This window comes from Brachyhypopomus gauderio, unplaced genomic scaffold, assembly GCF_052324685.1.
Source record: "Brachyhypopomus gauderio isolate BG-103 unplaced genomic scaffold, BGAUD_0.2 sc46, whole genome shotgun sequence".
In the NCBI taxonomy this organism is placed as follows: Eukaryota; Metazoa; Chordata; class Actinopteri; order Gymnotiformes; family Hypopomidae; genus Brachyhypopomus; species Brachyhypopomus gauderio.
The window spans coordinates 757,211-772,189 of record NW_027506872.1 but is presented as its reverse complement, the minus strand read 5'-3'; positions in this window follow the sequence as shown (position 1 = coordinate 772,189).

Genomic DNA, 14,979 nt, shown 5'->3' with positions numbered 1-14,979 from the left:
TCATTTGCCTGGACGTTTATCTGGACATTTGCCTGGTCGTTTGTCTGGAGGTTTGTCTGGTCGTATATCTGGACGTTTATCTGGACGTTTGCCTGGACTTTTGTCTGGATGTTTGCCCGGTTGTTTGTCTGGATGTTTGCCTGGTCGTTTGTCTGGTCATTTGTCTGGACGTTTGTCTGGACATTTGTCTGGTCTTTTTGCCTGGTCATTTGCCTGGACTTTTATCTGGATGTTTGCCTGGTCGTTTGTCTGGAGGTTTGTCTGGATGTTTGCCCGTTCGTTTGTCTGGACGTTTGCCTGGTCGTTTGTCTGGACATTTGTCTAGTCGTTTGCCTGGTCGTTTGTCTGGTCATTTGCCTGGACGTTTATCTGGACATTTGCCTGGTCGTTTGTCTGGAGGTTTGTCTGGTCGTATATCTGGACGTTTATCTGGACGTTTGCCTGGTCATTTGCCTGGACTTTTGTCTGGATGTTTGCCCGGTTGTTTGTCTTGACGTTTGCCTGGTCGTTTGTCTGGTCGTTTGTCTGGATGTTTGTCTGGTTGTTTCTCTGGTTGTTTGCCTGGTCATTTATCTGGACATTTTTCTGGTTGTTTGCCTGGACGTTTGCATGGTTGTTTGTTTAGATGTTTGCCTGGACGTTTGTCTGGATGTTTGTCTGGATGTTTGCCTGGTCGATTGCCTGGACGTTTGTCTGGTCATTTGCCTGGACTTTTGTCTGGATGTTTGCCCATTTGTTTGTCTGGATGTTTGCCTGGTCGTTTGTCTGGACGTTTGTCTGGACATTTGTCTGGACGTTTGCCTGGTTGTTTGTCTGGATGTTTGTCTGGATGTTTGTCTGGACATTTGTCTGGATGTTTCCCTGGTCGTTTGCCTGGACGTTTATCTGGACGTTTGCCTGGACGTTTTCCTGGTTGTTAGCCTGGACGTTTATCTGAACGTTTGCCTGGCTGTTTATCTGGACGTTTGTCTGGATGTTTGTGTGGTCGTTTGCCTGGACGTTTGTTTGGTCTTTTTGCATGGTCATTTGCCTGGACTTTTATCTGGATGTTTGCCTGGTCGTTTGTCTGGAGGTTTGTCTGGATGTTTGCCCGTTCGTTTGTCTGGACGTTTGCTTGGTCGTTTGTGTGGACATTTGTCTGGACATTTGTCTGGATGTTTCCCTGGTCATTTGCCTGGACGTTTGTCTGGATGTTTGTCTGGACATTTGTCTGGACATTTGTCTGGTCGTTTGCCTGGATGTTTGTCTGGTTGTTTGTCTGGTTGTTTATCTGGTCATTTATCTGGACGTTTCCATGGTCGTTTGTTTAGATGGTTGCCTGGACGTTTGTCTGGATGTTTGTCTGGTCGTTTGCCTGGACGTTTGTCTGGTCTTTTTGCCTGGACATTTGTCTGGACATTTGTCTGGATGTTTCCCTGGTCATTTGCCTGGACGTTTATCTGGACATTTGCCTGGTCGTTTGTCTGGAGGTTTGTCTGGTCGTATATCTGGACGTTTATCTGGACGTTTGCCTGGACTTTTGTCTGGATGTTTGCCCGGTTGTTTGTCTGGACGTTTGCCTGGTCGTTTGTCTGGTCATTTGTCTGGACGTTTGTCTGGACATTTGTCTGGTCTTTTTGCCTGGTCATTTGCCTGGACTTTTATCTGGATGTTTGCCTGGTCGTTTGTCTGGAGGTTTGTCTGGATGTTTGCCCGTTCGTTTGTCTGGACGTTTGCCTGGTCGTTTGTCTGGACATTTGTCTAGTCGTTTGCCTGGTCGTTTGTCTGGTCATTTGCCTGGACGTTTATCTGGACATTTGCCTGGTCGTTTGTCTGGAGGTTTGTCTGGTCGTATATCTGGACGTTTATCTGGACGTTTGCCTGGTCATTTGCCTGGACTTTTGTCTGGATGTTTGCCCGGTTGTTTGTCTGGACGTTTGCCTGGTCGTTTGTCTGGTCGTTTGTCTGGATGTTTGTCTGGTTATTTCTCTGGTTGTTTGCCTGGTCATTTATCTGGACATTTTTCTGGTTGTTTGCCTGGACGTTTGCATGGTTGTTTGTTTAGATGTTTGCCTGGACGTTTGTCTGGATGTTTGTCTGGATGTTTGCCTGGTCGATTGCCTGGACGTTTGTCTGGTCATTTGCCTGGTCATTTGCCTGGACTTTTGTCTGTATGTTTGCCCATTTGTTTGTCTGGATGTTTGCCTGGTCGTTTGTCTGGACGTTTGTCTGGACATTTGTCTGGACGTTTGCCTGGTTGTTTGTCTGGATGTTTGTCTGGATGTTTGTCTGGACATTTGTCTGGATGTTTCCCTGGTCGTTTGCCTGGATGTTTATCTGGACGTTTGCCTGGACGTTTTCCTGGTTGTTAGCCTGGACGTTTATCTGAATGTTTGCCTGGCTGTTTATCTGGACGTTTGTCTGGTTGTTTGTCTGGTTGTTTGTCTGGTCATATATCTGGACGTTTATCTGGACGTTTGCCTGGTCGTTTGCCTAGACGTTTGTCTGGTCATTTGCCTGGTTGTTTGTGTGGTTGTTTATCTGGACATTTGTCTGGTCGTTTTGTCAACTACTGATGTAATTTGATATATTTCGTATATCTTTGTTTCCAGTATTCTTTGAATGCATTGTTCATTATTCTTTTAAGGTAATAGGTAATTTTGCATGCATGCATGTGTGTATGTATATCTGCATCTGTGTGTGTTTCTCTGTGTGTGTGTGCACGAGTGTGTGTGCAACTGTGTGTGCTCAGTATAACAAATGTTTTTTTAAGAACTATGTAATTAAGTTACAGCAATAATAACTGAACCTCATTAGTAACAGAGGAATAGACATGTGTGTGAGTGTGTAAGTGCATGTGAGTGTACACATGGCAGCAACTCAGTGCAGACATAGCCATGTACATAGACATGTAGACATAGCCAAAATTATCTGCTGCAGTTCAAACCAAGCATCAGAATGGGGTAGAAAGGTGATTTAAGTGACTTTGAACATGGCATGGTTGTTGGTTCCAGACAAGCTGGTCTGAGTATTTCAGAAACTGCTGATCTACTGGGATTTTCATGCACAACCATCTCTAGGGTTTACAGAGAATGGTCCGAAAAAGAGAAAACATCCAGTGAGCAGCAGTTCTGTGGGCGCAAATGCCTTGTTGATGCCAGAGGTCAGAGGAGAATGGCCAGACTGATAGAATGCCAACAGTAAATCAAATAACCAGTTATTAGAACCAAGAGCATCTCTGAACGCACAACACGTCAAACCTTGAGGTGGATGGGCTACAGCAGCAGAAGACCACACCAGGTGACACTCCTGACAGCTACAAACAGGAAACTGAAGCTACAATTCACACACGCTCACCAAAACTGGACAACAGAAGATTGGAAAAACGTTGCCTGGTCTGATGAGTCTCTATTTCTGCTGCAACATTCAGATGGTAGGGTCAGAATATGGTGTCAACAAGATGAAAGCATGGATCCATCCTGCCTTGTATCAACGGTTCAGGCTGGTGGTGGTGGTAGTGGTGCAATGATGTGGGGGATAATTTCCTGGCACACTTTGGGCCCATTATTACCAACTGAGCACAGTCACCAGATCTCAATCCAATAGAGCACCTTTGGGATGTGGTGAAACGGGAGATTCACATCATGGATGTGCAGCCGATATATTTGCAGCAACTGTATTATGTTATAATGTCAATATGGAACAGACTCTCTGAGGAATGTTTCCAGTACCTTGTTGAATCTATGCCACGAAGGATTAAGGCAGTTCTCAAGGCAAAAGGGGGTCCAACCCGGTACTAGCAAGGTGTACCTAATAAAGTGGCCAGTGAGTGTGTGCATGAGGCCAGAGCTGTGAGGGATTATCAGACATGTGGCACTGAGGCAGGAGATCTGGACCAGCGCATATTGACCAGATTACACATGATGTCAGAAAACAGCTGAACACACATGACACAGGTCTGCTGTGTATCTACAGCATGTCAGGAACGGGAACACACACACTGAACATTAGACAAGGAGCTACACCTCAGAGAGGTTCTGTTTGTTTTCATTTCACTGTAGATTTGTTACTAAAAACCCCTTATTATTAAAAACTGCCCAAAATATAGATGTAGAACACATGCACGTTTGCTTAAGTACAGTTCGAGTTAGTTCAGTGGATTGCAGATAAAAATGTCAAATAAAGCATGTTATTAATGGGCTTTGCCTGTGTCTCAGGGCGGTACATTTGGTCATATTTTGATTCGACACTAATTCCCTTTTTGATTAGTACCAAATACCCATAATGGGCCCCTCAAACGTGTACAAAATCCGCCTGTTTATGCATTAAACACGATGATGAGTGCCTCTCCCTCCCTTTCTCTCTCTCTCTCTCTCTCTCTCTCTCTCTCTCTCTCTCTCTCTCATTATTTGATATCAGAGGTTATTTCACAGCTTGTTGCATACACAGAATGTCCCATAATCCTTTGCTGTCACTAATACTCTCTCTCTTTATCTTTTTTATTTAATTACAATGTACATGATTAATATTTAATTAAAGAATTAGACATAAAGAACATGTATTTCAATTATGAAGACAGCGATTAGCACGATGACCATCATACCCTGAGAACTAGCGTTGCCCCCCTCCCCCTTCCCTCTCTCTCTCTCTCTTTCTCTCTCTGCTTCTCTTTCTGTCTGTCTTAATTCAGTTCACCAGCATAACTGTACCACGTACAATTCTACCAAATAATGTATCATTTAGAGATTATTATGTTTTGTAGAAATAACAATAATGATTTGAAGTTAATGTTGATTTGAAGATTCAGCTGACAGAAGGGACTGGGTTTAGGGTCAGTAATTCAGTCTCAGTAGCAGCTGACACACCAGACTGGGTTTAGGGTCAGTAGGTTTCATTGTATTTCTGCAGAAGGGTCCCAAGGTGCTGGTTTTCAGCCTGAGGTGGTCATAATGTAGTGAGTGCTCTGGGTGGTGTTTCCTAGAGTGACAACTGTTGAACACTGTTGGATTCAAACACCAATAACACATTTCCATAAGTGCTGAACAGAATTGGACCCAAGTTGCAGCCCTGCCTCACCCCATGAGTTATAGATTTGATGATGTCATATATTTGACATCTTACACCACATTTTAAAATTTGATCAAATAATTTGACAAAATAATGTGCTAAAATATTAAAATGTATTTTTTTATCACCAAAACGTCTAGACTGGAGATGAGGTAACTTCTGTCTGCACTCTTCTAGAGTGGAGATGTCAGCTTTGTGTTCCAGGCTTCAGGAGAGCAACCAACAAGCTGGTCTCACATTCTCTCTCTCTCTCTCTCTCTCTCTCTCTCTCTCTCTCTCTCTCTCTCTCTCTCTCTCTCTCTCTCTCTCTCTCTCTCTCTCTCTCTCTCTGTCTGCATGTACCAACTTACTCCCTCGAATTACTTGAATTTTTATTCCGAATTACTTGAATTTTTATCACGGAAGCTTTATTGGCATGATGTATCAGGTACAATTTTGCCAATGTGATTGGTTTGGAGCTGATTGTGACTCAAATGGTTCCATCATAAGTTGCAGGTCAGCAGCGTGACCTTTGCCCTCTGCACATCAGGGTTCTTCAGGTTTTCAGCATCCTACTATAGCATCCTACTACTGTGCAACAGTCATAATACACCAAAGTGTGGACAGACTGTCAAAAACAACAACACATCACCACAGTGTGTATTTGGAGAGAGACTTGCTCCTATGGCACCCAGGTTTACATAGGGGTAGAGCGGTAGAGCAGTAGAGCGGAAGAGTGGTAGAGCGGTAGAGCAGTAGAGTGGTAGAGTGAGTAGAGCAGTAGAGTCAGTAGAGGGGTAGAGCAGTAGAGTGGTAGAGTGAGTAGAGCGGTAGAGTCAGTAGAGCAGTAGAGGGGTAGAGCAGTGGAGTGATAGAGTGAGTAGAGCAGTAGAGTCAGTAGAGGGGTAGAGCAGTAGAGTGGTAGAGTGAGTAGAGCAGAACAGTGGTAGTGCGGTAGAGTGGTAGAGTCAGTAGATCAGAAGAGCGGTAGAGGAGTAGAGCAGTAGAGTGGTAGAGTGAGTAGAGCAGTAGAGTCAGTAGAGTGGTAGAGTGAGTAGAGCGGTAGAGTCAGTAGAGTGGTAGTGCAGTAGAGTAAGTAGAGCATTAGAGGGGTAGAGTCAGTAGAGCAGTAAAGTGGTAGAGCAGTAGAGGGGTAGAGTCAGTAGAGTGGTAGTGCAGTAGAGTAAGTAGACCAGTAGAGGGGGTAGAGCAGTAGAGTGGTAGACTGGTAGAGCGATAGAGTGAGTAGAGTGGTAGAACAGTAGAGAGGTATAGAGGTAGAGCAGTAGAGAGGTATAGAGGTAGAGCAATAGAGAGGTAGAGCAGTAGAGCGGTAGAGCAGTAGAGGGGTAGAGCAGTAGAGAGGTATAGAGCTAGAGGCACGTTCTGATGTGGCCAGAACACTAATTGTGCTTGTCTCGGGTTCTTCAATCTGCCTGAATGTTTATCTTAGCTTTGGCATGCAGGGAAATCCCCATAATGGCATTGTGTCAGTTTGTCAGGAGAGAAAGTAAGACAGTCCATGAGAGAAAGACAGAGTGTGAGAGAGAGCACTGAGCCTGCAGGTAAAAGAGAATGATCTAATGATCATCAGACAGGTAGCAATCACACCTATCACACCATCACACTAATCACACCAATCACACCTTTAGTCTGTGCTACGTACTCTCTGGAGAGACTCGTTTAATGACCTGTTTGCAGTGTGCCATTCCCAGATTAGATTACTCTGCTAATTCCTTCATAGTCGCGAGTCACACTGCAGAACTGCGCTCACTTCATTAATGTCATTACCGTTAGCATTTGCACCAATTAATCGGCTGTCGGTGAACACAGAGTGGTGACTGAGAAGAATGATGGACAGATTGTGGGAGGACAGAGAGAAGGAGGGAGATAAAAAGATAAGGTGGGAGGTTGAGAGATAGAGAGAGGGAGGGAGGTTGAGAGATGGAGTGAGGGAGGTTGAGAGATAGAGAGAAGGACGGAGGTTGAGAGATAGAGGGAGGGAGGGAGAGAGATAGAGGGAGGGAGGGATAGAGACAGTGGACTGATATGAGGCTGAGAGGAGATCCATTCAGTAGGAATTGTGGTCCAAACTGTAGGCCACATCATCCATTAACACCAGGAAAACCACCACAACAACAGAACTACGTAGGTCAGTTCTCATCCTGTGTCACTGCTGATGGGATTTGAAACCAGCACTACACACCAAACTACCACTGGCCAGCAAATAACACAAAGACCTTCCTTGAAGTCCCAAGAACTGGGTGGGTTATTATGAGAAGACATGAAGGTTATTCCAATGTTTTGGTAGACATATGATATTTATGAAGTTGCAATACTATGCAACAGCCACAGTAGCAAAATATTACTTAAAGTACCTTATAAGGCACCTGTGAAATGACTGGACAATGCATTTAGGACATTGAGTAGTTATATTAGAGGCAGTAAACTACTGAAACAGTGTGCTAGAAAACTAGCAATTATTTCATTTTTAATGAGTCACTTCTCATAAAGTCACACACTGACATACAATTGCTGTTACAGTTTAACTTTACAATTCCTTTTACAGTGTAACTTTACAATTACTGTTAGTGTAACTTTACCATTACTTTTACAGTATAACTATACAATTACTTTTACAGTGTAACTTTACAATTACTTTTACAGTGTGCATGTAGCATTACTGTTACAGTTTACCTATACCATTGCTGCCACAGTGTAACTGTACTATTACTGTTAGTGAAGTTGTACAGCGCACCTGTTAAAATGTACCATGAGCAGGGTTGCCAACTCTCACGCATTGAGCGTGAGACACACGCATTTGACCGTCTTCACACGCTCTCACGCCACACTTCCGATTTCTCACGTCGAAAAAAAAAATCCAGTTTATTTACCTCTGATCCACATCTATGATTCAATGAGTTACTAGTTCGCTCTGGCGCCAACCACCAGCGATCGATAGATTGCGATATAATACTTAATTTGTGTCCATTGTACGTTCGCCACCCCCCCCAACAAAATCTCACTCCAAGCGAACTTCAAATGTTGGCAACCCTGCATGAGTGTTACAGTGTAACTACGTGATTACGATATGATTACGATTACTGTTAGTGTGCCTATACCATTAGTTACAGTATAACTATACCACAGCTATTACAGTTTTTTGCAGCTGCTAAGACCCAAAAAGTCATACTTATAGCACAATTTTTGAAAACACTAACCCATGTAGCGTATCTATTGACTGGGTGTGCTAAACCTTAAGGACATTCTCTCCCTTACACTCATTTAGAAATTCTAAAACACACTTTTTGCAAGACATTAAACACAGTTCTTCACATAAGACAACATTCAAAACTGAAAACCATGTGTTTCCTTTAGAAAACACTGTCACACAACTGTTACACCCACCTACCAAAATACCATACCCAGTTCTCACACGTTACAACACTTCTAGCTAGGTTTTACAAATTATTATCAGTGCCTGATCCCTATGAAGAGGCCACAATTGGTTTGCACAACAAAGGAAGCCAATACCTCACAGAGAGGATGAGGAAGAGTATGATGAAGAGCACAGACAGCATGAGTTTTCAGGAGGCTGGGCAGAGTCCAGCCGAATCTGAGCCGCTACACTGTAGCAGGCATCATCCGGACCTTTCGTCTTGAGAATACGTAAGTACACCTATCCTGTACACCACACTACTGTATACTGTAGTATACCACACTACTGTATACTGTAGTATACCACACTACAGTATACTGTAGTATACCACACTACTGTATACTGTAGTATACCACACTACTGTATACTGTAGTATACAACACTACAGACCTGAACTGTGTATACCACTGTACTACTGTTGTCTAGTTTACTGTAACATACAGCAACAACTCATTTCATGCTCAAAAAGCTATTCACCCCTGAACAGGAAGAGGCCGTCGTGAACATTGTCATATCAAACAACAGTATACCTTTACGACAACTACAACAGCACATCATTACTGACAACATCACTTTCAGCAACATTCAATCAGTGAGCCTATCTGCACTGGGCCGACTCCTGAGAAGACATCAAGTGCGTATGAAGCAGCTACACAGGGAACCATTTCAGCACAACTCTGACAGTGTGAAGGAACTGCACTATGAATATGTGCAAGTACGCTCTGCTATCCTCTTACTTATGCTTTACTCCAGTGTCCTGTGCCACACAATGTTGAGTATGATACATGCCCATTTCATTCGATCAAATACAGTACTGTAATACTGTAATGTTTGGTTTCAGAGAGTAATGGAGCTAGATGTTGCAGCAGTGGAACACAAGTTCCTTTATATTGATGAAACTTCAACCTTGCCAGACCAAGACGCAGAGGAAGAAACGTCATAGGACACCGTGCCATAGTCAGTGTCCCTGCAGCGTGGTGGGAACATCACAATGTGTGCAGCCATTTGCCACAATGGTGTTGTCCATCATCATGCTACTTTTGGTCCTTACAACACTGCTCACATCATCACCTTTCTCAACACACTACACAACAACTCATTCCACATCACCAGGGAGATGGACAAGAACAGACCAGGTTTCCTATTGAGGAGGTTTGTTTCAGCATGGAGGTGGAAGGTTTATCATGCCAACCCCACCATCGTGTACCACTTCTCCAGACGAGGGAGGAAGCTTGTGGGGACATTGGTGGGAGAGCAGGCCAGGGCTGGTACGTCGTGTGTGTGTGTGTGTGTGTGTGTGTGTGTGTGTGTGTGTGTGTGTGTGTGTGTGTGTGTGTGTGTCTGTGTGTGTGTGTGTGTGTGTGTGTGTGTGTGTGTGTGTGTGTGTGTGTCTGTGTGTGTGTGTGTGTGTGTGTGTGTGTGTGTGTGTGTGTGTGTGTGTGTGTGTGTCTGTGTGTGTGTGTGTGTGTGTGTGTGTGTGTGTGTGTGTGTGTGTGTGTGTGTGTGCGTCTGTGTGTGTGTGTGTGTGTCTGTGTGTGTCTGTGTGATGTGTATGTGTGTGTGTGTATCAGATCTGTACAGGGCTGGTACGTCACTCATCACTATGCTAGATGTATTGTACTACGTAATAGTGTTTCCATCTGTCACTTCAGTGTGTAGTTGTCACATGCGAAAGGCTAATTATCTGATATCTGTGTGTAAAGTTTAGATGCAATAATGTGGCTTTGGCAAGAGTTGAAAGAGTTTTGTTTGAAGTGTTTGCTTTTTCCAAAAGTGTAAGATGTTTTGTGTGTTGTGTGTGTGGCATCGGCGGCTGTGTTACGTTTTTAAGGAGGAGACATATTGGATCTGTGACGTGTGTGTATGTGTGTGTGTGTGTGTACCAGATCTGTGATGTGTATGTGTGTGTGTGTGTGTGTATGTGTGTGTGTACCAGATCTGTGATGTGTGTGTGTCTGTGTGTGTGTGTGATGTGTGTGTGTATCAGATCTGTGATGTGTATGTGTGTGTGTGTGTGTGTATCAGATCTGTGATGTGTGTGTGTCTGTGTGTGTGTATCAGATCTGTGACGTGTGTGTGTGTGTGTGTGTGTGTGTATCAGATCTATGATGTGTATGTGTGTGTGTGTGTGTGTGTGACCATAATTCAGTCTTTCATACACAGATGGCCTGTGAGTCTGCATCTGGTTACCGTGGGGACAGCATACAGTGACGGAGTAGAGTACAGGACACTGAGAGTGTGACGCTGTCTCACACTGACACACTGTACTGATTTGTGAGCTTGTGTGTTTGAGCGTGTATGTGTGTGTGTGTGTGTGTGAGTGTGTATATATGTAGAACAGGATGCTTGTACTAGTGTATACTGAGTGTGGGCAGTGTGTGTTTTTATTTCAGACACTTGCAGACAGATGAGATTAAAGATTTTGGGGAGGGTTGGTTTTGGGGAGGGGCTGTTTTGGGGAGGGGCGTTTTGGGGAGGGGCTGTTTTGGGGAGGGGCTGTTTTGGGGAGGGGCTGTTTTGGGGAGGGGCGTTTTGGGGAGGGGCTGTTTTGGGGAGGGGCTGTTTTGGGGAGGGGCTGTTTTGGGGAGGGGCAGTTCTGGGGAGGGTTTGTTGAAGGAAATGTTAATCCATTGAGGTGTATCTGAGGTTCTCCCAGCCTCAGGGACAGCAGGAGGAGTTGTGCATGTGGTGTGTGTGTGTGTGTGTGTGTGTGTGTGTGTGTGTGTTGGGGGGGTATCACTCTGTCATTCCTGGATGGGTTCCAGGACTCCGGGTGGGAGTGTGGTAGAGTGTCTCTTTGATGAAGAGGCTAACCCTTACAGCCTGAAGTGTGTGGCCACTACACAGAAACACCAGGACACCAGCACTCGTTAATAAACCCTGTGTGTGTGTGTGTGTGTGTGTGTGTGTGTGTGTGTGTGTGTGTGTGTGTGTGTGTGTGTGTGTGTGTGTGTGTGTGTGTGTTCATGCATGTGTTTTGATCTCCATGCCTGAGTGTGCATCTCTGTACATGACATATGGGTCAACATAATTAATCTTGTTTATGAACAAACAAAGAAATAAGGTTTTTAGATCACCTGATCCCATGGTGTAAATATGAAAGTATTTCTACATTACTGATTTCATTGTGTAAATATGAATGTATATCTACATTACTGATCCCATGGTGTAAATATAAAACATCTCCATGACTATGGAAAACCAAGGCAACGGACCCCCCCCCCCCCCCCCCCCCCCATTCCAGCGTTGCTTCTGAAGTTCACAGTGGAAATAAACTGAAGAGACTGCACCTGACCTTACATGAACTTACCATTTTCTCTTTACTACAAATCAGGCAAATTGATTTAAAATAGATCCTGGAAATTCCAGAGAAGCACAGAAAATTCTGGAAAGTATACTGTGTGTGTGTGTGTGTGTGTGTGTGTGTGTGTGTGTGTGTGTGTGTGTGTGTGGTTGTGTATGTGTGTGAGTGAGAGAGAGAGTGAAAGATAGAGAGAGTTATTGTGGTTGGCGTAGCTACCATGCCCTTTCTGAAGTGTGGCACTCTGGGTAAAATGTAACACGTTTGACTTGCTGAAACACACACCTCAGCGATTAGGCTACCAGTGAGATCCTGGGTGAGACACTCTCAAGGTGTGATATCACTCCTTCCCCACCAGGGCCACCCCTCCTTCACCGCTCCACCCCTCCTCCACCCCTCCACGTCCCCTTCTCCACCCCTCCTCCACCCCTCCACGCCTCCTCCACCCCTCCACGTCTCCTTCAGCTACCCCTCCTCCACCCCTCCACTTCTCCTTCAGCTACCCCTCCTCATCTTCTGTCTCTCCACAATGAGAGTTTAGCACACCAAATGACACACACTGGACAAACAATCTGAGGAGCATCTGTGTGTGTGTGTGTGTGTATTTATGTGTGTGTGTATATAACTTTTGTCCTGGTGTGTATTTTGTCCTGGTGTGTATTTTGTCCTGGTGTATATTTTGTCCTGGTGTATATTTTGTCCTGGTGTGTATTTTGTCCTGATGTGTATTTTGTCCTGGTGTATATTTTGTCCTGGTGTGTATTTTGTCCTGGTGTGTATTTTGTCCTGGTGTATATTTTGTCCTGGTGTGTATTTTGTCCTGGTGTGTATTTTGTCCTGATGTGTATTTTGTCCTGGTGTATATTTTGTCCTGGTGTGTATTTTGTCATGGTGTGTATTTTGTCCTGGTGTATATTTTGTCCTGGTGTGTATTTTGTCCTGGTGTGTATTTTGTCCTGGTGTGTATTTTGTCCTGGTGTATATTTTGTCCTGGTGTGTATTTTGTCCTGGTGTATATTTTGTCCTGGTGTGTATTTTGTCCTGGTGTGTATTTTCTATGTGTCCCTGGAGACGTCAGTTGAGTTTCGGAGATTAAGGACTTTGCTGCTCACCATCCTCATTCATCACAGAACTCACCACATGGTGCAATACGCTGCAACCCCAGAATAAGCTCCGCCTCCAGCCACGCCCACTCACTTAATTTGCTATTTTGAAGGGTGTAAGAAATACAGTATAAATAGGCACCATGAGTCCAAACTGACCAGATGAAGTTGGTACACTTATAAAAAAGCACATCACACTTAGATTTAGACAGAAACCATACAGCTGAAACTGAACAATTATGTTTAGCTGATGTAATTTTGTAGCACAACCAACTTTTGCAGAGGGGGTGAGAGCTGAATTAAACAAAACTGAAGCTAAGCAGTATGAGTCAAATTTAGCATGAAGATATTTCCGCACGATACACACATGACAGAGGATGTGTCAGTGCTGATTCGTTAGAACAGGGCTCAGTGTGCAGCAGTTTACAGCTTGCTGGAACGATTTGAATTATGGTGGCAGTAGTAACGAATGTATGAAATGCCATTATCACATTAATTTCAACAGAACCTACATACTGTGTCGTATTTCATCTATAAGAGCGCCACGAACACACCTGTCCTATTAACCACGGTAATGTGGCCACTCAGACTGGGAGTCAGAGTTGAATTTGGAGTTTTTCAAGCTGCATCTTCCACGTGCGTGGCACGTCGTGGTGGAGTCGCGCGGCCCACGTGAGGTGCCGAAACACGCGCGGCCTGACTGCGTGTGTGCGTTCACACGTGGCCGCCTGTACCACGATCATCCGCCGCATAATTAGAATGCGAGGGGTTTGCTGCGCGATATAAGGCGATTATACCAGAACAGTTTGCTGTGCATTAGTAATTAACCTTTCAACTATTGGCTCTGTTTGAACGCGGAGCAAGAGACGCAGACTTGCGCGAGAGCTCTGTCCTGTGGAGGCGGCGCAAATCACCCCATCATAATTGCGTTTTTGGCAAGCGCCGCTCTTAAAGTCCCAGCGACGATTGCTAAGTGTTGTCCTGGCAGCCACTCTGTGTGTGTGTGTGTGTGTGTGTGTGTGTGTGTGTGTGTGTGTGTGTGTGTGTGTGTGTGTGTGTGTGTGTGTGTGTGTGTGTGTGTGTGTGAACTCAGGCTGGAAAGCGGGAAATTGCATATTTTTGTGAAAGCGGAGAGCCGACCTCTCCTGAGCCGAGACGCACACACGCACCTGCCGCTGAGATCGTTGGCGCTGCGTTCCATTAGAGTCTCCACACACACACACACACACACACACACACACACTTTCATTTTATCAATCATTTGCCACTGGTGGTTAGATCTGAGCGCACTGCACTAACTGAGATTAAATGGTACTTTTATGCGAACGAGACAAATTAAACTAATTATGGTTATGTAATGGCATGTCCGAGCGCGGGTGAATGGCGTAGGTATTTCAGCACACGGCCGCTCTCTGAATCTCTGCCTGTGTTTACACTCTAGCCCAGTGAGCGCTGAAGTGACCTGGAACACACGTCAGTGCACGTGACCTGGAACACACGTCAGTGTGTGTGGTTGTAATGTCAGTCCTGCTCAGCTTCACAGACTGCTTACAGTGCGGACCATCTTGTAACCTTCATGTGTGTGTGTGTGTGTGTGTGTGTATGTGTGTTAGAGAGAGGGAGAGAGAGAACGAGAGAGAGAGAGAGAGAGAGAGAGAGATTCCCCAAGAGGACAGTAAGATGTGCAGGTGTGTCTACTACTTATGGAGCAAACATTATATAGAAAAGTAACCACTTATTCTCTCTCTCTCTCTCTCTCTCTCTCTCTCTCTCTCTCTCACGCCCACACACACATACATACACACACACAGACACACACACACACACACACAGATAAAATAACACACGCTCCCTCGACACTGAACACACTCCCTCTCTCCACACTGAACACACTCCCTCCCTCCACACTGAACACACTCCCTCTCTCCACACTGAACACACTTGCTCTCTCTGTACTGTACTGAGGTGCCTGCAGCTGGGTTAGTTATACAGGGTTAGTTCTACAGGGCTAATTCTACAGGGTTAATTCTACAGGGTTAGTTATACAGGGTTAGTTCTATAGGGTTAATTCTACAAGGTTAATTCTACAGGGTTAGTTATACATGGTTAAT